The 27,319-nt window shown below is 38.5% G+C and overlaps 1 protein-coding gene across 5 annotated transcripts in view; it reads left to right on the top strand.

The window, feature by feature from the left end:
• The window catches only part of lpp (LIM domain containing preferred translocation partner in lipoma), a 182,218-nt gene that overhangs the window by 15,678 nt on the left and 139,221 nt on the right, over nt 1–27,319 (top strand). For 3 of the 5 annotated variants that reach the window (XM_032572051.1, XM_032572052.1, XM_032572053.1), the window contains one exon: nt 16,182–16,226. The exons of the other annotated variants lie outside the window; for them this stretch is intronic. The gene's annotated coding sequence lies outside the window, so the exon portion shown is untranslated. The remainder of the gene's footprint in view (nt 1–16,181; nt 16,227–27,319) is intronic. 5 annotated transcript variants of the gene reach the window in all.

Genomic DNA, 27,319 nt, shown 5'->3' with positions numbered 1-27,319 from the left:
TCAGAGAAAAGTGGAACGTCTCCCAGAAAAACTTGAAAAATAATAATAAAAACTTAACATCACACCTACAGTCAGACATGATGGTGGTAGTTTGCTGCCAAATAATGTCAAAGCTTGATCACTCTTGGAGTGACTTATTGAGAAATGGTTAACTTCCTGTTTCTCAACTCATTGCAATGCAGCCTTTCTAGTTTTATGTTTTTCTAATGAAGTAATATTAATGATCTATTTAATGCAACTGCATATTTTCATGATCTATAGAGTATGTATTGTCTTCCTTTGAATAAATGAGTGTAATTTGTCTTAGTTTTTATGCTTAAATTACACTTGGAGTCCCTCTGCTTTTCACTTTTAGTTATTTTATTTCTGAAAAGCTGATACATTTTGGGTAGTAAAGAAAACACCATTCGTATTTATGTTTATTACTCAAAAAGGAGAATGTTTTTCATTGCCTCTGTGGTTTTATGGGTCCAAACAGGCCTTACCAGAAACTCCTTGCTTTTAAACCGTTAGTAACCCGCCTCACCTGCTCTCGCGTGTTATGAAGAACATTCATGTGCGAGAACATGACTGCTCCTGCCTCACATACCGCCAAGTCAGCTGCAGAGCGGGGCAATCTCCAACAGGTGCTCCGTCTTCATTGGCGCCAAGATTCAGCAGCGAGACCTGAGGTTGTTGCGGATCATTCTTTCCAGCACATCCCCTCTTTCAACCTCTTCCACTCCCCCTAGCACCTTGTCAGCGAGCCGCCAGTCGTCTTCCCTGCCTCTAGTCCCTTCAGTTTTGTTTTTCCTCTCTTCTTCCTTGTTGTATTTCAGCATGGCTACTGTTGAGACATGAAGGTTAAACATTTATTGCAGATGGTCAGTTCGTCCACCTCTGTGTAGGTTGTAATAAATCAACTTTTTGCTGACTTTCCTTGTTCATACCATTTATACAAAGACTTGCAGGGGAATTCAGTTCAATTCAAAAATAATTTCCAAAGGGGAATTAAATGTTGTAACTCATTTAATTAAAGGGGCAGACAGTATAATTTGTTTTCCAGGCATATAGTCCCATTTTATAGCACAATCAAGTAACTGCTACCTTCAATTATAAAAATGCTATATATATGTAATATAACTAAAAATACATTTTACTCTGTTATTTAACACCTTGAAATTGGGCCTCTGTCTCTTTAAAATCTCCTGCTTTTTCTGAGACTCCGCCTTCGGGAAGTCATCACAACATGGCTCCTCTATTAACCCTTTAGCAATGTTTTCACGAGCGTTTCACTGAGAAGAGGCTTGTATAATAAGTTAGCTAATGAGCAGTTCCACCTGGTGTTTGCTAATTGCTGCTGGCTAGTCTGAAGGAGCTGAGAGTAGAGGTTGTGGGAGAAGTCTGCTCTGTGAGGTGGAAACTGCAGCTCAGAGGAGCTTTGTGATTGAAGGAGGTGCTAGGTCCATCCAGGTTTTGCACAGATGAATGGTTGCCATGGGAGATTCAAGGATTTCTCAATCATGTAAGAATCAAAGCGGCACTATAGGTGTGTTTTGGATGAACTAGTAACATTATGACATGATGTAAAGTTAAAATAGTCAATTTTACATAATACTGCCCCTCTAAAGAGTTGTTGTAGAAGGTGATGGCTGTGGGCAGGAAGGATCTCTTATTTATATATATATACGTACGTACACATATATACACTGTATATACTGTATGTATATAGTCTATATTACAACAAATTTGAAGAAACCTCTGACTGAAGCCACGCTGCTTTTCTACGACTGTCTCTGTATAATCAATATTCTATATATTATTGTATTCATACAGCTTCACGTTTTCCACATTGTGTCCTGTTAAAAAGAGAACCTCGTGTATTGTTGGTATTTTGTGATCTCCTTTAGAGGTGAAAACGGGGCTATAGGTTATGACTGTCAGAAGGCTGTGGCCATGCTGCTCTTTAAATGTTTTAATAGAAGGCCATACGGTGATGTTCCACAGTGCTGAGACAAAATCCCCCACCAGCTTGGATTGTTTAAAGCGCACCGCGTTACATGTCAGCTCAGCACTATGCGGTGCTGCCTTCAGTCAAATTCACCTATCGATAAGCTCTTGAACAAACAGAACTCTCCAGAAGGTTCTGTGAAACTTTACTATCTGTTAAGTCGGCTTGTATCTCCAGTGACCTTTAAGTGAAAACTATGCAACTTTGGAAAACAAAACTCTTGAGTTGCCCAATACACAATCCACCACAGCGCCAATGTGACAAACACTGGATCATTGAAAGTTCTCTCCATGTTAATATAACCATCTTCCTTTGTTAACAAGTCTGATTAAAAGTCAGAATTTTGTGTTTGTTGGATGCAAATGTTAATAAAGCTAACAGCTGTTTAGAGTGTATGCTTGTTTTTTTTTTTGTTTGTTTTTAATAATTTAGCTAAAACACTTCATGTCAGCTGTAATGTTACAGAAATACTTCCTTAGATCAAATAAACATAGCACCAAAAGTAAGGAATTTGGTGTGTGGTAAAATTTCTTTTAGTCACATTTGATATACATTGCATTTTTATAACAACTGTAGGTAACATAGTGAGTTGATTGTGCTGTAATAGCAGCATATGCCTGGAAAATACACAACACTGCCACTTTAACAGTGCAACATGATCTGTCAACGTTCATTTGTGTCTAATGTGCCAAGTATGGAACAAAAGGCAAGGAAGTTTAGGTCCTGTGTTTCTGTTGCTAGTTGTCTCCTTTTGACATTTTTAGTTTTCTATATCAAACAGTAACAATGTTCTTCAGGGACTGAAGGAAGCTGAGAGTAAAGCACGGAGAAAGACTCTTCACTGGTCGACCTTGTAATTTCTGAGCAGCCCTCGTTCATTCAGTAGCTCGTTCTTCCACACTATCGGATGTCTTTGAACGGAGCATGCATGAGATTGTTAAGTTTACCGCATTAATGTTTAACGGCGAGTTACCGAGCTGATAAAAGTCGTTTACAACAATGGTATCAAGAGCGCTCCAAAGAATGTCTGATAAGCCGAGTGTTTAGAGCTAGTTTAGAGGTTTAAAGAAGTTATTTCCTCCAATGCTCTTAAACTCAACTAATCTGGTATCTCTACTTAATTTCAAGACACTGGCATGGACAGATTGAAGGAGATGGCGTGTTTTTTTTTTTTCTTTAAGATGAGCCTTCCAAATGAATCTCGTCAATAAATTAAGGCATGATTAACAAGTGCAATTGCCCAGAGGATTGAACAGAGCTGAGGAGAGTCCAGCTGAAGCGGAGATTATCTTTCTTATTAAGGAGAATCACTTTAAGGGCCTGATTACTTTGTGTGTGTGTGTTTTTTGTTTTTTTTAATAAAGAGTTTCAATTTGTGTTTATCTTACAGCTATTGATGCCTTCTTATCTGCTATCACTCTGTCCTGTTTGAGCTTCAGGATGCAGATTGAAAGGCTGAGATCACAAACGTCTCGCTTCTGTTTGGGAATAATTACTTCGGTTTTAACGCCTCTTTTTATTTAACTAGTATAAACATGGCATTATATATTTATTTTCTTTTGTGCATCTGGGTATTCTTTCCACTCCTGGGTTGAATTACCCCCCCCCCCGCCCCCTTTTTTTCTTGCTACGCTGGACAGACCGAGTCAATAAACAATCTCAGACGTATTATTTTTCAGTAGCTTTCAAAGCTTTGGCTGGGCCGCTCGTTTCAGGGAAGGTTTGGCTGCACACTGGTAGCTGTTATTGTGTTGGAACATGAGTCATTACCTCACTTAAAGGTCTTCGGCACTTTGATGGCATTCTTTAGAAGACTTTGCCTGCACTTATTGCTTCTCCGCCCAACATACGCACACACACAAAAAAGAACAAAACCAAAAAACACCTTCACGCTCGGATGTCATTATCAGATTTGTTGGAAACAGCCGATGGAGTTGATTACCATTTTATAACCATAAAACTTCTCACAATGCAGACTTCAATCTTTTGTTTCTCTTCCAATGTCAAGATTATTTTTGCCTCTAGATGTCCATGACAAAGTTCATAGTTTAGGTTTTATTTTCATATTGAAATTTCACCATCCAACTGTTTTTACGTGATGATGATGATGGAGTTGCTAACCTTACTTCTGAGGATTGACCCGTCCTCAGAGAAAGATCATTTGACTCGCTTCTATCTGGAATTGCAAATTTTTAAATTTTTTTTTTAGTCCCGATGTCTCATAACAGCAGGTGATGGCCGCAATTAGGAACAGTAAATTATTGTATCATTGTTGGTTCAATGAGAGATTTAATCAACGTATTGAAAAATATGATTGAATGTGCTCTCTTTTTAGGGATGCAGCTGTACTACTTCCATTTTATTTTTGAAGACTCTGGCTCTACGCAGTGGTAGATGTATTATGTTAAAGGTGCAATGATTTTTTTTTTTCAAATTTAAACTTTTTCTCGTGATTTAAACAATAAAATACAAGATGGCATGCTAAAACTTTGTCATAACAGGCCTGTCATGACAACAAATTTTGCTGAATGATAAATTGTCCCAGAATTTATTGCGATTAAATATGATATTGTTGTTTTGAGACCATTCTCAAGTAATATAATGATAATGGCATCACTGTACTTTCCAGCTCTCGTCTTGAAATTCTCTCCACACTTGTCAGTAATAGCAGATTACTAGTTATCTAGTGTTTTCTTCCACTGTGGCAGAATGTCGTTGGCAGGAAATCCCTGCCAAGAGTCCACTTCTTCACTGGTTTTCCACTCTCGTGACAACGCCACCAAACTTCCTGAAAAGATTAATGTTTCATATTACAACTACGAAGGCCGGTTCACGCTGCTTTGCCTTATTTGCAAGACAAGTTTCTGTTGAGAACTTCCCTTTCGTCGTCCGTCACGCTTCGCGGCGGCTGGTGAGCGGCTGCCATCGTTAACGCCGTCATAACGGCACCAGTTCCAAACGGCGGAGTGATTGTGTGACATTTCGTTTGTGGCCCTGTCACTTCGAAGATCAGATGCCTCTTTGTGAGTAATCTTCGATTAGACAAAAGAGCGGGGGCTAATGAGACACTTTTTCAGAGGAGTGAGCGATCGGCTCGCTCGGCACGCAGTGACAGATGCGGCCCCTGGAGGCCGTCAGATTACTGGAGCGTGTTGTTGGCAAAACACAGCTATTAATGACGTGCCAGAACACCGAAACTGAAAAAAACATAAATGACATAAGGATGATGAAAAGATGTTTGAATGGAAACACACTGAAAGTTGTAAAAGAACATGGATTAATACTGGCATTTATACATTTTATTTTATTATTTTGCAGTTTGCAGAGCATTTTTAAAAATTTAAATAACTATAAATAGGGGAAACGTTGCAGTGTTTTTTTCTATGCTTCCTCTTCTATAAGGGAACTTTATGAGGTAAGTAATGAGAGACCAGATTAGATTAGGGATGTTCGGCTCAAATTAAAATGTGTAGATATAATTGGTGAAATTTTATTCGGGTCAATTTCAGATTTTATCTAAAGAGCTTGGATTTTTTAACACTCTTTTTTTTTTAACAGCTCTCTTATTGCCGCTGTGACTGTGGTGTCAGCAGCAGAGATTTTACCCCATCACTCTTTCAAAGAGCGGCGTTAACAGAGCTGCACGTATCAGTCCCCTGTGCATATTTCACACGGCTCATTGGCAGGATTAATTGCCAACAAGTCCCCTGTGGTCCAGGAACGCAATTACCAACTGACCCAAATCGCTCTCTTGGCCTGAAGTCACTGTCTCTGCTCTGGCAGCTTTACACCTGAGACACAGTCTCCACATAACCTCGCACAAGGCCCCCTCCCACAGTCAGGCATCACGGCTCAATTTTAGATTCCTCTGATAGGCGCAGTGTGTGCGGCGCAAGACGGAGAGACCTGACGGGTTCTTTTTTTTTCTTCTTTTTTTTTTAACCCATTAGGCCGTTTTTGTGGTAAGCACAGGTATCCGGTTACCTTGGGATTTCAAGCTCATGATTTGGGGCTCGTTTATGGGTTTTGATATCTTCTTTTCAGGAATATGCGTCCTTTGAATTCAGACGGTATCTGTTGCAAATGGGGTGCCCTCGTCTTGAAGCGAAACGCTAGGCAGATGCCATCTGCTAGATAAGTCAGTAAATTTTTAGTTTGCAGCTGAGGGTAATTAGATTTAGGGCGTTTTCACGCCTGATAGTCCGGTACACTAGATTCTGGAGCAAAATTGCAACATTTGTTACAATGCTGTGGTTCTCTTTCACAGAGCAAATCAAAGCTTTTAAAAAACTGTTCTACCCCCTCGCCTGTGGTGGCGCTGCACCAAGAAAGAACCACTGAAGGAAACGACAGGAATACCTCAGAAGAAGACAAACGCAGAATCCTCCTTCACAAGTTGCAAACAAAGACAGAGTGGTGTCAGATTTTTAAGTGATTGTAGGATTTCTCTTTCGTCTGTGGTAAAAGGCCATGAGCCATTTCTCCAGCTGTCGCCAGACTCTTGAGTTTATCCATGTTGTATTTACCCAGAATGCCCAGCGCTATAATCTGCTTCCTGCTTTTGGAGCGGTCTTGCATCCATATATGGACTCAAACAACACCAGAGTTAACTACAACCAAACAGAGAAGTTTGTAGGCATGAGAATTTGATTTCACATTCACACCTCCCCAAACTTTCTAGGCAAATGAACTAGAGTTGGATTAAAGCAGCTGGTGTGAATGCACCCATAGTCTTTTGAACAATAACAGCAAAGGGTTTCAGGATACTGCCAGGTCTGGACTGGATCAGCACGACACCTTGGGTCTTTCTCTTTTGGTCATTCTGTTTCAAATTTGCTTCTCTATTGGTGTCATTTCCCTGTTGATGACCCAGTTTTGTCAAGGCTTTAACTCTGACTTCATTTGACTCTGAAATACTTAAATATAGAGAGGAGTGCATGGTTTACCCAACAGTTTTGAGGGGCAGAGGGAGAGGCGGTTTCAAAGGTGGCGACTCTCTCTGCAACGAATGACATCATTTGTTCATAACCCACTCCCTGAACCCTGAACTCACATGAGGGAAAAGCTGATTGACAAAATCAAAGTAAACAGAAATGTGACTGGCTGCATGTGTCAGTGACGTAGTGGTTTGGGGACATGGTCTTTTTTACTAATGGAAAATATAGATTACCCACTAATCATCTAGTCCAGGTGTCTGCGACCTGTGGCTCTATAGGCTTTCCACAATCGCTCTTGAAATCACATTGGCTAAAAATTATGCAGGACCATTTAATGTTTTTAAATAGCATAAAAAAATGCAGGTTTTACCAGTTTTCAGATATTTCTTTACATGGAAAATTTGGGGAATTTCCACAACAGAATGATGCTGAAAGTACAATTAATATATATATATATTTTTTTAGAAGAAAAGTTTTTGCAATTAAATTAAAAACTGTGTGCTGTGCTTTAACAAAATTTTCCACAAATATCAAATGGATAGAAAAATAAATTCATCATTTTTTTTTCTAAAGCTTTTTCTAATTTAAAATAAAAAATTGTGTCAAATAATAAGTTGTGTTTTTTCAAAATGATTACTGAAATTAAATTGTAAAATAGATTTGGTGTCTCAATTCAGAGATTAGAGTGATCCGTTTACTGAATCAGTGGAGGTTAAAAACCTTTTTTGCGAAATTGAGGAAATCATTTCAAATTTTGCCATTTCCATCAGCTTCACTGGAGGGTTTCCTTCCTTTCGGCCTTCAGACAGAAAAGTAAAGCGTTTTGGGACAACCAAACGATAAAAAAAAATGTTGCAGTTACATAATTGATCCTTTCCCGTCGTTCTCTGGAGCTGATTTCTGACGGCTCTCTCGCCGTCAGATGGTCCGCGGCCGAGTGGGAACGTTTACATGTTGACAGGTTATTTTTGGGGTTTGTGTTGTTTGTCAGAAAGAGTCATCTCAGTGTGAATCCTTCATCTCGTCTGACACCTCCCATATTGTGGAACAGTTGCTCATACTGATTAACTTCTGTTTGCTTCCAGTCCAAATAAGCAGAGACGGAGCAGCGAGGCTTAGCTGGATGGAAAGCGTTTATTCACTCTGCTGATGAGAGCACTCATGCGTGGTCTTCAGAGCATCGCTAATGCTATTACGAGTAGAACGGAGGGGGCGGAGGGGACTTCCTCATGCTGTTGGACTGTCATAGCGTACAAAGAGAAGCCACCGCTTCCTTGTCCGATGTAATGCACGAGAGGGGGCAAAGGCTATTGTCTGGGCGTAAGTGTTTTGTCCCAGAATCTACTTTATTAACAGATTACCTAATTGTGCGTATTTGTACTGTTCAGTCAGCGTTGACTCTTGGCCTCTGTGCTAAATCTGGATGGCTTGTGTCTGAGCTTCCCATTTACTGATTTTTTAAAATTTTTATTGTTATTATTTTAAGGGCTTGTTGGGTGAAAACCGAGGGCGACACGAACCCTGTGCATCAGGTTTGAGGTCACTTGTGTTAATTTCACATGGATCCATCACAATAGAAACATTCCCTAATCTCCTAAATCCCGTCGGTGGGCCAACTTTCACACAAACATCAAAAGAATGTCCATAATGGTGCTCAATATGGACAGCAGTTACTAGGGGTGCACCGATTGCAGTTTTCTGGCAGATCATCGATCTTTATAAAAAGCCCGACCTGCCGATTCCGACTTTGGATGGTACCAATTTTTTTTTTTTGTCTGAAATGTCGCCAGATATAGCAAGAAAGTTGTGTAGCATCTTAACTGTGCACCTCCGACTCCTTTCATTGTCATCGGAAAAGTTTAGAGCCATCCACTCTGGATTCAGGTTCAGAGGGGCAGCTGGCAAAGAGGTAGCATAGTAGTTTATGTAAAGAAACAAAGAACATTGTGGGTGTGTGGGTGTGTGTGTGCCATGATCAGAGTGCAGGCTTGCTGTGTGCAGTGAGCATACCGGTGCCATCAGGCAACCAAGCTGGAAAGTCTGTAGGCAAGCAAAACAAAGCAGAGAAACGCCGGACCACTGCTGCATGTAAGGTAGCAACAAATTGGCTGGGCAGGTAGTCGGGTCAGGTGAAACCCAGCGGAGGCTACCTTTGGTCACTTGAGGAAAATTCCAGAAAACCCTCTGGAAATGTATTACTCAGAGATAAGACCTTAGCCTCCTTGCACCGGAAAATAATAATGTTTCAAGATATTATTAGGAATCTAATATAAAGCTTGTATAATAGTAAGAAGATTTGATTATTTTTGAATTTAGGAATTGCACGGTGTGTGGCTTTTTTCTTAAATTGTTCATGTTTCCTCAGGACTCCAGTCTGACCTTTTGGACTAGTCGCCCTGCTGCACCTCGCCTCATCGTTCACAGCATTCTTGGGACTATATGACGTTGACTTTATCAATAAGTCACAGTTTTTCATTTTTCGTGCCTAAATAGGGATGGAGTGGTATGAAAATTTTCATAAGATGATTACTCTGCACACATTTATAGTGGTCATCATTTTGTATAAAAAAAAAACAGTTGAAAATATCAGATGACTAATCTTACATGCTATAATTACAACGGATTATTAGGGCCACAATAAGAAAAAAAATTATTTCAAGAATAAAGTCATAAAATTTTGAGAAAAGCCATAACATATAGACTAAAGAATTATGAGAATAGTCAAAATAATACAAGAATAACATTATTTTGAGAATAAAGTTATATTACAAGAATAAAGTCATAATGTTATAACCATTCTAGTAAATACTGCGACTTTATTCTCATGCCATTTCAACTTGTAATATTATTCTTGTTATTCTCTTAATTTTATGACTTTATTCCTGTAATTTTATTCTATTTTTTAAATGTTCTTAGCATAGCCATAGTACTCTGTCGTACTACAATAATGTACAGAGTGGATAATATTTCTATTTTATATTTTATTCACACATTGATACTTCCGTATAATATTATATCTGTTTTAGAACTAAAAAAGGGTGCCCAAAACGTGGCGTGCGGGCCATTTGAGGCCCTCTGATGGCGTTTAGGTCAAAATCTCATTGATTCAAAGCTCTTTTAAAAAAGATGCAGACAAATAATGTTTCCAAAATGTAAATTGTTAGGTACAGCACAAAGTAGTTGTCTTCGACTAGCGGTGTTTTTGTTTTTTTTTGCTTTAATTGCCTTCTTTTACCAAATAAATGTGCAAGGCTGTTCACAAAATTATATTAAAACACAAAATCATCTCTGTGACATAATTGGCCTTCCAACATGGCCTTGGAAGGATGCAGACCCTGCATTTGGACACGCCCACGGTGTGTGATCGATGAAACTCTGTTTTTGAAAGCAGCAACAAGGAAAAATGGCTTCTCAGTTTTGCTTCAAACATTGCTGAAACCTTATCTTGTTCTGCTTACACCTCTGCCGTTTACTGCTGAGGCCAGTCAGACGCAAGATATGTGTTGAGACCCAGCCGGTATAGTCAAGTAGGGTTTTTGGACAGCTATTTTACTTTTTACACGCCTCTTATCAAGTAGTTTGTACTTTTCAGCTCACTAGTTGCTTCATTTTAGTATAAATCTGTCTAAATAAAACCGTTTGAATTCACTCAGCTGTGTTGCATTGCTTTTCTTCAGGGGAAGCTCTCCTGAATGAACAGGCGGTCAGGAAAACAGTCAGTGAGCCTTTCCTAATAATCCCACTGACAGCATTCCCTGTTGCCCTGAGGCAGATTCCGGTTAGCCCCGCTGGCTCTGAATGGGGCCCACGCTGACTAAGAAACCATCTAGTTGTCAAATTTTGTCTGAATGTTTGGAGTTCACCCATAGGATCACGTATAAAGTAAAGCTAAGTTAAAAAGGTGAAGGCATTTAAAAGGATGTACAAGCGGTGCTGAATGATGAGCATGTTTGTGTCGGCTGTTGTTTAGCTAAAAAAAATAACTCCGTAGCTTAATGTAGGCGAAACAGCAGAGGAATCCGGACGGCAACGTGACGGCAAAGTTTTTCTAATTCTCTTTCAATCCCAGCCATCATGACCTGACGAATAAAGACCTTTTCAGAACTGAAATTGCATTTCTTTGACAGATCGTGGTTCTTTAGAATTGCTGTAATGGTCTAATATTCTTGGATGATCAGTTGTGTTTGATAGCGAATTACTTTATCTGAACATTTAATGGCTTTGATAATTCCAGCATTTAGCTCTTTGTCTTGTTGCCTTGGCCTACGAGACTAAAAAGACTATCAGAGGTTATCATAATGGGGCTGGCATTGAAGGAAATGGCCTCATTTTATTTAACTATGGAAAAAAAAGATATAAGTAAGGCAGAACATTTTCAAGGATGTCCAGGTTAGATTGTAAAGCCACGGCGAGTTTTCCAATTGGTGATGAAAGTGACTTTGGAATGCTTAAATTAATAGAACTTTACTGGCAGTATAATAATTTAGTAGCACATACACAGTGCTGCTCAGCAATGTCAACCATCAGATCATAGCTTTTACGTTACTCCTCGGGTTGGCCAACATTAAATATGGTTTTGCATGTTTTTGAGAACGTCTTAAAAGATTTCGCTTAATGTATATTAAGCTGTAGTCTCAAAACTGGAGTAAAACCCTGGAATATGCATTGTATTCTGGGTATTCCAGATTAGAATGGGTCCGGTTGTGGTGGACGGTGTCCATATTAGGAACATTATGCCAAAGAAGATCCAGGACATGGCTAACTCTTTCTGACTGATGTATGATTTAGTACAACAGCTTTTATTACTGCACTAGCTTTTAAATCAGACAATAACTACCACATTGGAATGATCCACTGCTGCTGCGTCCAAATACACTCGAACAATCTTCTGTGACTTCTTGAACTTTTATTTGGAAGTTTAAAGATTTAACAAAGTCACCATTGGCTGATGTAAGATACTCGAGCATCTTCCTGTCCACAGCATCAGCATTCACAAAAACTCTTTGAAAACACTCAGATAAACATTTAATATCCATTCATCCATTATCAAACACGCTTATCCCAAGTGGGGCCGCCAGGGCTACTGGTGCGTGTCTCCAGCGATCAGGGGTTGAGAGCTGGGGTATGGACTGGACAGGTCACCAGTCCATTGCAGACATTTAACATCCATCTGGGATAAATAATGTATTTTTCTATTTAATTGTTTTCAATTGATTTAAACAGGCTGTTTGCTTGGGCAGTCAGCCTGTATGCCGCTGTTCCGCAAGTTTTATATTGAATGTTTTGGCCGGGAAATATTTCTGAACGGGTCAGTTTGCCTCCAAAGTGAGCTCTCTTTCAGCCAGCTGGCTAGCAGTATGCAGCAACACACGGAGAAGGCTCAGCACTAATGTCCCCTACAGCTAGAAAGAAACCCACCAGTAATATTTGAGATTTCTCAACAATAGGAGCAGTTGGATGGATTTTTATTTATTTATTTATTTGCCGTTTTTGAAGCTGTAATCTTCTAAATCCCTGACATAACTCGATACCCATGACCCACCCCTGCCTCATATAGTCAGGACAAAAATGGACAGATGTGAAAAACAGAAGAGTGGAGCTGTTTGATCGGAAAGCAACAGATTATATATTTCTGATCAAAATGATATTGATAATATGCTTGGATCCTGCCTTGTTTGTTATCTAAACCTTACTCAGATGTATTAAATATAATTTATTTATTCTTTATTAGACATATCAGTAACTTAACTTCCTCTCCTGTTCAAACTGGTATTGTAGTCCAACTGGTTTGTCCCCAGCTTGTTGCTGAAAATGTGCTATATAAATAAAATTACCTTTACCTTTATTTATTTATTTCCACCTTGATCTGATATGACCACATCCTTGTTTGTTTTTGTTTTAAATGTGTTTGTATTATTTTTCCAAGGTTCTGTCAGAGGTTCTACCTGCCCTGCAGAAACAGAGACTGGACATGTTCTTTTGTTAAAATGCACTTTAAATATTGCTTATTTTTAGGTCAAATTTGCTCTCTAATTTTATCTTAATAAATATTCATTTGTTTATTTTGCCTGCTTTGTATTTAGGTGTTCCTATGCCGTTTGTAATACAGGTTCATCCAAAAACTTCCCCTAATCTGATTTGAAAAAAACCCAACAAAAAATCCCTCAGCCGTCAGTTTCCCATTAGCTAATGTGCAACAATCTTTTCCGCTCCAAACCAAACCTTTATTCATCCCACTTCTTCGGTAAGAGTTGCTTAACAGAAAATCGGTGCGGAACTTTGTGAGCTGGATCCCGTCCAGGCAGAACATGAGCACCTGTCAGTGTGCGAATCTCAAGGTTAATTAAAACATTAGCACTCACTCAATCTGCTCCAGGTAAATGAAGGTCTGTATAATTATTTCTTAAAGATCTTCGGTTAGTAGTTGTTGTCTCAGACTAATCTACAAGCACAGATGGCTCAATCTGCTCAGCGGACATGTAAAGTCCAGCAGGTCATAGATGTGAGTATTTCACAGTTCTCCTCTCAGCAGACTCTAGGTAAGAAAAGCGAGTGCCAAAGTTTGTAAAAGCACTCCTACCCTTAACAGTAGTTCTCAGTATCTTCCAAAAACCTACGTTTTTATTTAGTTTCTTGGTATGATGCAGGTTGGCAGGACTCTAGGCGCGGTCGGTTAATATAAATAGAATCTGCATAAGAAACTCTGCAGTGTTTTTGTGACTGATATGTGAGGTGGTCCTTGTAATAAAAGTTTCTCCAAAGCTTCGAATGTGTTCCTCAGACCGTCCGCTGCTCGGCCCCCACAGTATGGGACCTAAACAAAAATAACTGCTACATGAGAATTTGTGTTTTTCTCTGTTTTTACAATAATTAGGAAACAGCAATTCCTCATCAAACCTGAATATTTAGGAAGGTAAAAGAATATCCACTATATATTGACCATAGTGACTCAAATACTGGGCAACTATTAGGGTGCAGAATTATTATGTTTCTTTGTATAAAAATATATATATATAAATTTTCATTTATGCATCAGAGCACCTCTCCCTGACCTTTTAAATTATTTAACTGAAATTAAAACAAACACAAAGGTCATAATTTTCAATTTTGCATTCATTTCCTGAACACAAGGTGAGAGGAGGGGGAAATCAGATTTTGAAGTAAATTTTCTTGGTGTAGCACATTTCAGCAACAAGGCAGAACAAAGTGCTTTACATCATGACAAACAGCATGCAGTCACAAATTATGAAACAAGGAATAAACATTACATTTTGTCAAATGTCATCAAAATCAGTAAGCAATTACACATGAAATATGTTCATCAATATTCCATTTATTATTGATAAAATAATAAAGCATGTGGGGTTTTAAAGGAGCTCAGTGTTTCAGCTGTTTTTCAGTTTTCTGGAAGTTTGTTCCAGATTTGTGATGCATAGAAGCTGAATGCTGCTTCTCCATGTTTGGTTCTGGTTCTGGGGATGCAGAGCAGAACCAGAACTGACCTATGAAGTCTTTATTGCAGTAATTCATGTGACTACAGATTAAAAAAATGGATGAGTTTTTCTAGATCTTGTTTGGACATTTGTCCTTTAATCCTAGAGATGTTCTTCAGGTGATAGAAGACCGACTTTATAACAACTTTTAAGCTTCTTTGTACCTTAAACCTCAGTAATAAGCACACTGTGTGCACAATTATTTGGCGAGTCTCATTTATCAGAATCACCAGCCACAGTGCTCTCAATTAATCAAAAAAACGTTAACAAACCTCAAACACGAATGTTCCAGAAAGTAAAGTTTTGGCTTTCTTAGCGTGTGCACGATTATTGGGCAACTGTTATTGTGCAGGGTTATTACGCAACTGAATGAAAAACACCCATTTTCATTTATTATTTTCATCTGTTTAAGCTTTCCAGTAAAACATTTCTGACGTGGACAAAGAATGAATCATTGGCCGGTGCTGCACTGTTCAGAGAAGTGACCTGTTTCCCTTCACTGGATTTCTGCTGCACAAGAACTTCCCAGCAGTTCTCAGTTGGGTTCGGGTCAGATGAGGAAGGGGGTCATGTTCCTATTTAAAGGGTTTAATGGCTAGCCGCGCAACTTTGATGCATGTGATGGAGCATTGTCCTGCAGATACACATCACCTGCTATGATTAACTCCATTAAGCATTCACGTTTATCTGGCTTGAAGTTAGAAAACGTGGCCCAAAATGGTGATGCGGTCAAAGTAACTCGTTTAATTATTGTGCACACAGTGTAGAAGTAATATTTGTGTGCCAATGCCAGGTTCAGGCTGCTGCTGAATCTGAATACTGCCCCTCTGTGCCTGACTGCGTGCTTGCAGATAAGCAGTACGTTGGGGGGGAGAAATAGAGAGCATAGAACTTCCAGAACTCTGCCTTGCAAAATTAAGACGGGGGGAAAAAAATAACCCAAGTAAACTTAAGGAAACGAGACCTAGTTGTCGGCTGCGCGTCCTCAAAATATTGTTTTCAACTTGGGCGGAGAGTATAACAATCCAGAAGTGGCGCCCACCAGTAATTATGATGCGAGTACAAAGACTCCTTTTCTTTCCTTTTTTTTCTCCCTTTTCCAAAGGGAGAAGGGATGTGTAGGTGTATTAATTCCCGTTCCTTCCTGCTTCCTCGACTTGGAAGTTCAGATTTAGAAAAAAAAAAATAGCCCACCCTCCCCCTTGAAAGAAAAAAGGAAGAAAAGGCCCAAAAAACAAGAGCTGTCAGGTTGAGTGATGCCAATCGTGCGTAGCATCTGTGTTCCCACTGCTGCTCCCTGTAGTATATGCCACACGGTGGCAATGTGGGAAATTGACACTGTCAATTTATCAGAACAAAAGCTTTCCTCAGCAAGAGGAATGCACATCTTAGGGCCCTGGAGACAAAAAAACATAAAATAAAAAAATTAAATCCTTCCACCTTCCCTCTCCACCCCACCCACCCGTACCTGCATCTAAACAGAATGTAGGACATTCACAACACCAGAAATAGCAATTTCACTCACAATTATCATTTTTGAATTTATCCCCTGCAGTCAAAACTTGGTGTTTCACTTCAGGAGGCAGAGCTGCACTTTAATGTTAACTTTCTTTAAGTAAACAACTGAAGCGGAGACGGATTCAAACGGCTGCCGCAACCCGACACCGAGCCACATTATTGATCTAGATAGGTCTGTTTTTTTTTTCTCTGGAAATGATTATTCATTTGTTAAAACTGACTCTCTATTGTGCTTCTTTCCAGGTGACTTATCCTGTGATCCTGACCGTCGTTAGTGTTGGTATTTAGGTAAGTTTTTCTAAATGTTTTGTTTACGCCCTCCTTGTCAAGCCAAGTCCACATATAGTTGGATATATGGGGAAAAAGGAGCTTTTTTGGCCTTTCAACCACAAAAACACTATTTTTATCACAAAAAACAGTTGTTAATAAAAACTCCCACCAAAGTAGAGATTTCAGAAAAGTCTGTATTTGTATGTACAAGAGAAAACAGAGATTTAAGTCCCTCGCATTACAGTCTTGGACAAATAATGCACCAATGTATCCACATGCTTGCTTTGACATGATTCACAATCAAAGTTCTTGTGTTTTAATAAGTTTATATTCTAAAAGTAGTTCAACCTACAGATTTGTCCACACAAGTAAATCTCCTGGTGTCATGTTTAATTCCTAACAGAAAGTTATAATTGTTTTGAAGCAATCTGATTGGCTGATTGGTTTTGGCTTTGCGCTACACTGCCCCCTATGGGTTTGGCATGCTAAAAACAACGCTACGGGCGGATTTGTATTTAAACAGGTGAAAACTTTCCTGAAGCCGATCCAGTGTGTACAATAATATTTTCTAAATAATTTTGTAGAAAAATGAGTTTTTATAAAGGCCCTTCAATGAGGGTATAAGGCCTTAATGTACTATTAAAAGTGTATGACCTCTTTTGACCAGGAGCTCAGTTACTGCAGTGTTGTCTTTCCTTTCATCAGTGTTACACAGAGAAACTAAATAATGACAAGAAAAAAACCTATGTAGTATTTTTAGACTTTGGTGAGCAATACAAACGTGTCATTTATGCATGGATAGAAATTTAGAAAATTATAGTTAAGCCTCAAAAATTGAACAGTATTAAAAATAGGTCTAACTAATTTAAGAGTAAAATATTTTACAGTTGTGTTCTTTAAGAAATTGAGATCTTAATTAATTCCTAAGCAAAAAGATTTTTAGGTGTTAAACACTATATATATGGACATTTTACATTATAATAGTTCTGGCCTGTCATTGCTTTTCTGTCTGAGAACGTGGCTAAAAAAAGCAACAAGTTGTCCTAATGAGATTAAGGAAGTGGTCCCACGATGGCGTCTTGATTTAGTTGGAAAAAACAGCTTCTCTCCAGTTCTAGTTTGATGATTTTTCCAAGTTCAACAGTTCTGCAGTCCTTCAGCCTCCTTGTTAAGCTAATCTAAAACCTTCTCGGTTTTGTTTCGGTGGATGCTTTGAACAGATTGTCGTTACACAAGAGCTAATTTAGTTGCAAATTGTACTTTTCCAAAGTACAAGGCGCTCTGAGACGTTTTTCCAGCGGTCAGATTTGATTCTTAAATGCACAATGACGGAAAGCCGAGCTAAAGAAGGAGAAACAGAATAATTCTGTTAGTTTGTTGTTCTTAGTTTTGTTTTTTATTGCAGTCACACCCAACTGCAGTGATGTCCTGAACACAACAGTGTCCTATGAGGAATACAGTTGAGTTGCTGAGACTGCTTTCTGCAGGAAATGACATCACAGCACACTTATAGCTGCTCATAAATGATGATATGCTTTCAGTTTTTTTCAGAATTTATAACTAGGAAGTCTTTTTAACTCCCTAGTTAGTAGAACCATAAATATCCTTAAGCATTTACTCAAGGTGACCTGGGTGCACCCATTTGATTGTGATCACATTGCCACTTACTTTAGGTTACATATTTACAATTAATTGTAATTATTTTGTAGAAGTCAATTTTCACTTTGACATTAAATGGATTTGCTAAATTTTGTTAACTATGATTGATTTATAAAAGCAATTAAAAAGTCAAAAAAATCCAAGAGTGAATTAATATACACACCCTCTTTTTCCTGATACAAACAAGCAAAAGTTCTTGTTTTGGATGTAAACGTCCATGTTAAAAGATCTGTTCTGTGCCAAATCAGTTTGCATATTTTATTTATTTATTTTTTTTAAATGGGACATTAACAAAACACTTGATAATACATATTACTAAATAAAAAGGCACCCGCTGTAGCTCTTGGGAAGCTTTAAGGTGGCTGCGCCTAGCAAAGCGTGTGCTGTAGTTAGATGTCAAAATGTTATATATTTTAGATAAAAACAGATGGTGAGGTGCTCCCATGAGGAACGGAGCACTCCTTCAATGAATGTGAAAATGTTGAGCAGGTGGTCAAAGAAGCCTTACTCACTTCTGCAGCTCTTAATTTCCGATACTGATTTGAAAACTCGGACCGTGTCACGCAGCACAGACTGGGAGAAGCTGGCACGTCTTTGTCGGAAAACATCATGTTATAGGTTTTCTAAACGGCCACCGGTGAAACTCTGATTTGGTCGTGCAGCACAAACACTTTTTATACTTATTCATAAGTAAACTGATGCTTAATTGATTGGCTGTTGAGCAATTAAGTGTCCCTTAAATACTCCGTCCATTATGCCTGCATTCTAGAAACATTGACGCTTCTAATCAAATATCAAGATGAAATATTTCTTCTTTCCATCTGCTCATAAGTACATAATGAGATGCTTTGAATGCTCTTTGTTCCATATTATTGTGTACTTCAAAAGAGTCCATTATTACCCTCAGATTATGTGCTTTAATAGCACCATAGAAACAGGGTCTGCATTTGACAGAAAGTTTTTGTATGTCAGGGTCATCAGGGAGAATATTACATAGTGAAAGAGTAAAGTGAGGCTGTCAGGGTCCTTCATATCCGGCTGCTTTTTAAACCAGCTGTTTCCAAGCTGAGAGCCAGTTAGCTCCAGCTTTAGTGACCAAAAAAATCGATCTATCAGAGTTTGTTTTCAGACTTTGTGTGTCTCATAAGTGAGATGAGCTGATGATGGTTCAGAACTTACACCAAGGTTTGTGAGCTAAAAATTGTCCCGCTATTCCTATGTTTACAGTTCTTCTTAAAGAGGCACCAGAGAAAGTCCTAGAATGCTCAACTTCCTCTATGGAGTATAGAGAAACAAAGCCCCTCCCTCACTTGTTGCTATGCACTTCTTATCAGTATGTTGAAATAAGGCTATTACAATTTTTCCCTCGAAGATGAGAAAGACAAAATCAGGTGTTAGGAAATGTCGTTGGTTGAGAAAAACAGACTATGATGATGTGGAAACTAAAGGAACATCACTCATCACTCTTGTAACAGTAAATTTGGCTGACTAACAGCATCAGTTTGTAAAGCAACTGATTGCAGGCTAGATACCTCAGCCAATAGCCTTACTTAGTAACAAGCTAATATTAGCTTGTCAAAAACCTTTCTGAAGAGTAGAATGATTCAAATGTAGTGTTTATTCTGTGTTTTTCTTAAGATGTGGATCAAAATAAAAATACCAATTAATAAGTGTCTATATATATATATATACAGTACAGACCAAAAGTTTGGACACACAGTTGTGTCCAAACTTTTGGTCTGTACTGTATATACAGTATATACTGTGTATATATATATATACACACTAGTTTGAAGGAGTCGCTCTGTGAGGCAGAAGCTCGGAAACTGGAGCTAAGAGGAGGAGCTTCGTCCCCGAAGGCGGGGCTAGGTCCACCCATGCATTTTGCACAGCTGAGTGGTGGACATAGTAGAATAAAGGATTTTTATTGTATCTTTATGATGATTGAATAACATTGTAACATGATACAAATCTGCAAAAAAGTCAATTTTACATAATACAAACCCTTTAAATATCATGAGCCGATAAAACAGCAAAGTTTACACCCAAGATTATCGCACTCTGAGAATTTAAGACCAATTGATGGTCTTCCATATTGTAAAGATAATATGTATTGTCTTTACCAATTCAAATGGCTTTTTTTATTCTGAAAACTAATTTGGCAACAACTGCTAGACAAACACTGAGTATTCTAAGCTAAGTGTTAGCTTAGAATAACACAGTTGGAAGAAAAAGTTAACTTTTATCATTTATTCTTATCTCACACACTTTATGTTGCTCCTCTTGCTGAGGTTGCTTAAATTTCTCCAGCCTGTAATGCAACCGAAGTGGACCAGCGCAGACCCGCCTCCACGATCGGGCCACAGTGGTGCTAACATAACTTACCAGGGATGCTTCATGGTTCCTCACTGTGTTTGTTTGGATTACTGGCTTGCAGTTCATCTGTTTGGGCCAGATCCTTGAAGCACGCATCAAATTGGCGGATGACGAGTGAGGCTGGCTGCCAGCTGAATTTTAAGAACCGTTTAGCTTCACGGTGGAGTTGCAAATGCTTAACTCTTTGTTGGGTTTGACTGTTGCTGTAGCCAAGGGGATCCTTAACTCATCTGACTGCGAGAGTTTATTTACATGGATAAATCCTCCCAATATTTGCTGGACTGCAGCAGGAAAAAAAATCTATTCCATCTTTCACAGAAGCACAGATTCTGGTCCCCAAATCTGTTTAAATGGTCAGGCATTTGAATGATACATAAAATCTGTCTTGGTATGGTTTTTATTTCCTTCCACATGTCTGTGATCAAGGAAGGACTGACCTTCCTTCCTTCTTTCTTTCCATCCAAACATCCAGTGAGAGAGCATTCCCTTTCATATCCAACAAAATGACCCAAAAATGTCAACTGAATTAGAAGTTGTTGCATATAAGAACAGCATTGCATTCTTTAGCGTTTGCAATAATATAAATCTTACATTCATGATTTTATGATAGTAGTTTTCATGTTTTTTTTATTTTTTATTTATCTGTTCCTTAGCAGAGTTTCCCGGATATAGTTTGTAGGATTGGCTAAGTTGCTAGGAGAGGGTTTTATTCTTTAGGATGTCCAAAAGATCTTAGTTCAAAATCTGATGAAGATAAAATAAATATACTGAAAATCAATTTTGATTACATCAGTTTTCACAACTTCTTGTAAAAACTGATTTCCCCCTAACACTAACTGCTTATGCCACCCTTGGCTACAACAAGTACCATCAGGGTTTTGAAATAATAGGCAGTGAGATTTTCACGTTTCAGTCAAAGAATTCTGCCTCACTGCCCTTTGCAGGACTGCTTCAGGTTTAGGACTGCCTTAACTCACCCACATTGAAAGGTATTACGAGCATGAATGGCCTAGTAAAAGTCTCTCCACCTGGGTTGAAATCTAGGCTGAAGACATTTTTCAACAGTGGACTTGCCGATGTGCATGTGTCAAACTCCAGTCCTCAAGGGCCGGTGTCCTGCAACTTTTAGATGTGCCTCTGCTGCACCACCTGAATAGAACAATTAGGTCATTAAGGCTCTGGAGAACTGATCTACACAAGGAGGAGATAATGAAGCCATTTCATTCCAGTGTTTTGTACCTGTGGCACATCTAAAAACTGCAGGACACCGGCCCTCGAGGACTGGAGTTTGACACCTGTGACTTAAAGTCTCCAACTTGCCTGCCAGACATCGCCTTGCAGCTAGCAGAATTAAAAATCAGGTCAGCAGGTCCTGAAGTAGCAACACAACGTCGATCGCGAATACTCGTCGTCCACTGTATTAATCAACACACTGGGTGGAAATAAAATGCGATATTGGTAGCCTGCACTACCTAAACCTAATCCCTCCTTCTGTTATCTTGTCTTAGCCAAGCAGATAAAATATAGTCTAAATCAAGCCAGTTCCAAACATGAGAAACTGGAGTATGGATGGTCCACAGCTGAGCTGAGATCCTCACAAGGAAACTGAGAAGCAGAAAACAAGTAAATAAGATGTGTTTAAGATGGAAAGATTAGATTAAAACAAGCCCACAGTGATTAACGGAGTTGACATAGATACCCTGGGTGGATTTTTTTCTTTTGCCAACAGACCAGTGAGCTGGTTTGAATTACTTCTAAGCAACCGAGACAAATAAACAGCAGAAGCTGTCAGTCAATTAAGCATAAAGCCTCCTTAAAAACAACAAGTTTAACTTTTGCCTTTCAAATAATCTGCTTTGGGTGTCACGGTGGGTCAGAGTGCTGCAGAGTGAGCAGTGGGGAAGATTAAGTAAGAGTCCAAACAAGTAGGAATGAGGACTGAGGCCCAAAGCCTTTAAATCAAGCCCCTCAGCTCATGCTGTACAGATGCTTCTGGCCAAGCTGGATTTCAGCGCCTTGTTTTTCTGCAAGAGAATCAAAAACATCTGATTTCTCTCAGTGCTGATCCACCGGAGCTCAAACGGGTCCTGTTTCTAGATTTATAGTCTGCATTTATTTACCCTTAACATTGTTCTGGAACATTTAACTATAAACACATTTGTTATGTAACGTTTGCAGTGATCCATGAAGCCGAGTCCGTGAGCTGCAGTGCTACAGTGTTGTGGCTCAGAATGACTGTGACATTGTGTGTTTGTCCCAGTAATGATGCTTCAGTGTTTACGGCTCAGAACCATTAGAAAACATGCTGGTGTGGCGTCATTATGAAAGCCGAAACATCCGGGTTCTGGATTAGGGATTTGTTGAATGTTATTAACTACAACTTTAATAGTAGGAAGTAGCCTCCTTTTACCTGCTTTGAAGACAAATATTCTCAGAATATAGAATACTGATGTATGTCTTCATTACCATAATTTTCAGACTATAAGCCAGTACTTTTAACACTGCAATGCGGGTAATGCAAGGCATTTCAACATTGAGTTTTGAAAGGTTGGACTGCACAAGCTTGGGAGTGAATTTGCTTCGAGACGAAGGTGATGTTGAGAGCGACAATGAACGAGAGACTGAGGAAGTGTGTATGAGGCTGTTCAATCCCAAAGCTGTTCAGTGATCACCTTTTTTAAGCAGCTATATTACAGGCAGTATTTGGAAAAAACATTGATGTACACATCTGTTTAAAAATGGTAAAACCCTTTAACTTTTAAAGGGTTTTTGAAAACCCTTTAAAAATTAAGACTAAAAGGACGCCCTTTTAGGTGTCCAAGTTGTATCCTGTTACAATGTGGACACCTGCAGCTTATAGACAAGTGTGGCCTCTATATATCTACACTTTTTTTTTTCATTTCAAAGTTAGTGGTTGCAGCTTATATTCATTCACGTGTGCTCAAGCGTCCGGAATTTACGGTAGATATGGTCCAGTTGCTGTTATCAAGGTAAGCCAAGATTTTAAAGTTTTGGTTCCAAACCATCAAAGATTTTCCACTGTAATGTTTGTGCTATTAATAGTCCTTTTCCCTGAACGACCAGAGTTTTCTTTGGCTGTATGGAGTTTCTTGGGTTAAAGGAAGCTATTAGCCTTGTAAAAACCAAGCCCTTGTTATATGCTTTGCTTCGTACAGATTATCTGGACCACTGAGAAACGATTGCTTGCTGGAGACAAGTTCCCAGTTCCCAGCTCCCTTGCCTCTCAAAGAAGGGATATAAAATGTGTGTGTGTATATATATACTGTATATTAAAGTCAAAACAAAGGTTTTGTTTTGTTTTTTGTAAAGATTTGATGTAAGGATGTGTTTTAACAAAAGGGAAAGATGAGGTTGAATTAGTGGCAGCATGGGTACTTGCCACTCAGAGTGTATCACAGAGGCAGCCTGGGGGAAGACACTGCCTCTGTGGCAGCTGGTTTTATCACAAAGTTCTCTGTAGCGCCAGGCTAAAGGTCAACATCTAAATACCTTCTGTCCAGGATGTGTGGGGTTTGCAGAAATGCTAACTGCCCCTTTCCTGACCTTAAAACTGTACAAGTCCTGAACGGAGGGAAGGTCAGCCCTTGTAATCCTCTCTTTTAGTCATGATTTAGATAAAAATGATAGTTCTCATCAGGTCATTATAGCTGAATCATATGGCTGCGTTGTCATGGTAAATACTCATCTTTGTCCCTGTCATTTCTACCAAGCAATTTTCCTAATGTACTTTCTCACCATACAGGAATGAGTTGTCATCTTTTGTAAATACACCCTCCCTCCCCCCCACAAGAGTTGAGACACTTTACAGTAAGTTCAGCCGCTGCTTGTTTTTTTATAGATTATGAGGAAACTCTGGGCTTGCGTGGCATGAGGAAGTCTTTGGCCACAAACCCCCTCATTGATATGTATGTGCAGCCGACGCGGTACAGTCCAGCACTGCCTGATATAACGAGGGAGAAGGAAATGGCACTGCGGCTGCCAACCCAGTGTGCCCATTTCTCTGCCCAGGTGAAGCAATACCTTCAAGTCTTGACAAAGGGGCAAAACGCTACGGCTTTTTTTTTTTTTTTATCTACATCTTTCACTGGGCCAAGCCCCCATTATGTTTGCACAATTGCAACGCGAAATCTCCATCTGCTGCAATTGCTTAAACGGCAGCTCAAGCATTTGATAAGAGCTCGGATGAATTTGTCTCGACTCATTCATCTGTGCCACGCTAAGGAGATTCCTGTGCAAAGTCATCTGTATTCAGTAAACAAAGTGTTATTGATGAGTTGATTCTATGTGGCTTTGGCAGTGAGGGACCCGGTGCAAGAGGATTATGTCCTTCAGCCGAAACCCAATAGAAGTTTGAATAAGGGGATAGATGTGCACTGCTTATTGTGGCGAGAGAGGATAAGCCGTGTTCAACATTTTGACGGGAGCTCAATACGCGTGTAATATGAAAAGGTTTGAAAATCTCAGACTTGTGTTGGTGGAAAGTATGTCTCAGAAAGTTAAATCCGCAAGTTTTACGGGAACGCCGAGAGTTTTCACCATGTTTTCTGAGAACTGAGACTCGGTGCGTGTTGATAACAACTGGCGGAGTGATGTAACAGACTCTCTGAGGTTTCATCTAGAGAACGACCCAAACAGTTTACTAAGGGAGAAAGGTGTAACTACTGCACCATATGGCAGAGGCTGGGAAGAATCCAGAAATCTGTTAATCCACCATTGGTACAGTGTAGGGATTATACCCTCTGCCACTTTCCTCTGTTTTTACATCTCGCTTTGCAGTTTGTTTTAAACCTGTTGTTATTCAGCCGGGAGAGATTTTCCACGGTGCTGTTATTTACAGCTACTCCGAAAAACGCGATAAGTCAGCTTGTTGATACAAACCGTCTAAGGAACAGATGGTTGAACGTCCTGTTTTCTTATTTTTATGGACAAGGACAGCAGAAAGCTTTACATTTATTCTGGTAAAAAGAGAAATAATGGCACCTTAAGTTTAAATTAAGATGATTTCTATCAACGTAAGTAACTGAAAAATAAATGGTTTTCCCTACAACTCTGACCAAAATGGAAAAACCTGAAAACCTTCTGTTTTTCCTTTTAATTACACAAAAACCAAGAATTCTCATAATTTTGGTCTAAAAATTATTCAACCAACTGCACACATTTATACTAATACTGTAGTGATGCATATATTTTGAGGCTCCAGTGGACGACTGCCTGCTTGAAGGTCCAGTATTCATAAATTCACCTGTTGTATGGAGCCAAGTTATTTGCAGAAAGGTCACTTATTTGTGAATTTCTTAATATATTTAAATTTTCACAATTCTACTTGACACCCAATTGGCTGGTGTTTGTGAAGCAACCAATCAATGATTGTCATACATTTTGCTTGGTGATGTATCGAAAGAGCAGAGATAAGGAAGACTGTGTATGTTCACATCTATGGTAGTGCCAAGATTTTGTCCACTTTGTATTATTTTAAATTATGTTTGGTGCTTGAACTATTAAAATAGGCAGTCTTGTGTTCAAACCTCTCATATACCACAGTTCTGCTGTACCTCTGTCAAAGAACCTAAAATGCATTTTCCCCTGTGTGTTTTATTCCTTTAAATCAGAAATTGAACAAAATCAGAATCAGCTGATGAGAGCTCAAAGAAAACCAAAAATTAATATTGGTCAGGAAAAGCCTGATCGGTTCGTCTCTAGTCTAACTTTCCTCTGTTTGGATTTCTGAAACAAGTTCAGTAAGTGGAACCCTGTTGCATTATGTGGTCACTTAGCTTCTGATTTTATGAACTTTTCAAACTTTCTGCAGCCCCGCATAAAACTTTCCAAGTTGAGGTTTCCTATCAGAGTACTGTCTTGCACTCTCACTGCTTCTGGAATAAAATTTATTTTCATGAATCTCAGAGAATAACATCAAGATCTTGCTTTAGTTGCTTGTAAATTATAGAAATACAAACCATGACATCAGGTTAAATGCATTACTTTATTCAAACGCATATCGGCTGTCAAAATGTGACTTTTATTCTTGCAGGTGAACTGCAAACAGTGAAGAAACTAATATTAGAGGATAATCTAGTTTTCATTTGTCTGTTTTGTTAGTGTGTGGAATGTTGCGTTACACTCAATGAGAACTGAAAGAACCACTTGTGTGTTTTTCCTTTTTGTTGAAACTCTTCAAGGATGAAGGCTTGAACATTACAGAACTTTTTCCAGTAAGTTAGACATTTTGAAATTGTTAGTTTCAGTAAATAGTTGTATGAAAACACGTTTCAAGTGCTTGCTTAAAGAGAACAAACTTCCCAAGCTTACTTTACTTGAGTTTTTTAATTCAGCAACACTTAATTAAAGCTACAACTTCAATTAAATTGACTTAACTGTATTTAGCATTTATATTAAACTAAAAATGATTAGTTCAGGGAATTTTTAAAAAGTTGCTTCAGCTTATTTAATCAAGGTTTTATCTTATTACATCAAGTTGACTTAACATAAAATTTAACATTTAACTTTTTAACTAAAAATTTTACATTTAACTTTTTAACTAATTTCTAAGTCAACGTTGTAATGTTAATTTTATGCTCGGAATTGTTATTCTTTTTTTAAATTATAAATTATATTAGTGAGTCTGAATGAGAAACAAAGTCTTATGGATATTTTATTCAAGTTAAAATTGTACAAATGTCCACCAAAACACAGAAGCAAAAGGTAATTTCTAATTTTGAAAATTCATGCTCTCAAATATGTAAAACATATAAAACAGTATAATTGTATTAACTCATAACTACTAAAAATAAAAAAATCTTAATTTTTCTAATACAAAACATATAACAATGTTATAAACATTTCTAAATAAAATGGTTAAAACAATGTAAGTACCAACAAATACACAAAAATAGATATCCTATTGACATTCAAAGATGTGCAGTTTGCTTGGCTTTGAGAGAGCATTCACCCCTAACAGATTTTACGTAAAATTTTTCAAATCGTCTTAACAGCATTTTGTTTTTATCAGACAAAGATAACCTGAACACAAAGGATTTAATTTATTAAGAAAACTA

The sequence above is a fragment of the Xiphophorus hellerii genome, chromosome 9 (assembly GCF_003331165.1).
Source record: "Xiphophorus hellerii strain 12219 chromosome 9, Xiphophorus_hellerii-4.1, whole genome shotgun sequence".
NCBI classification, from domain to species: domain Eukaryota; kingdom Metazoa; phylum Chordata; class Actinopteri; order Cyprinodontiformes; family Poeciliidae; genus Xiphophorus; species Xiphophorus hellerii.
Note: the sequence above shows the minus strand (reverse complement) of the source record. Positions and strands in the feature narration are given on the sequence as shown.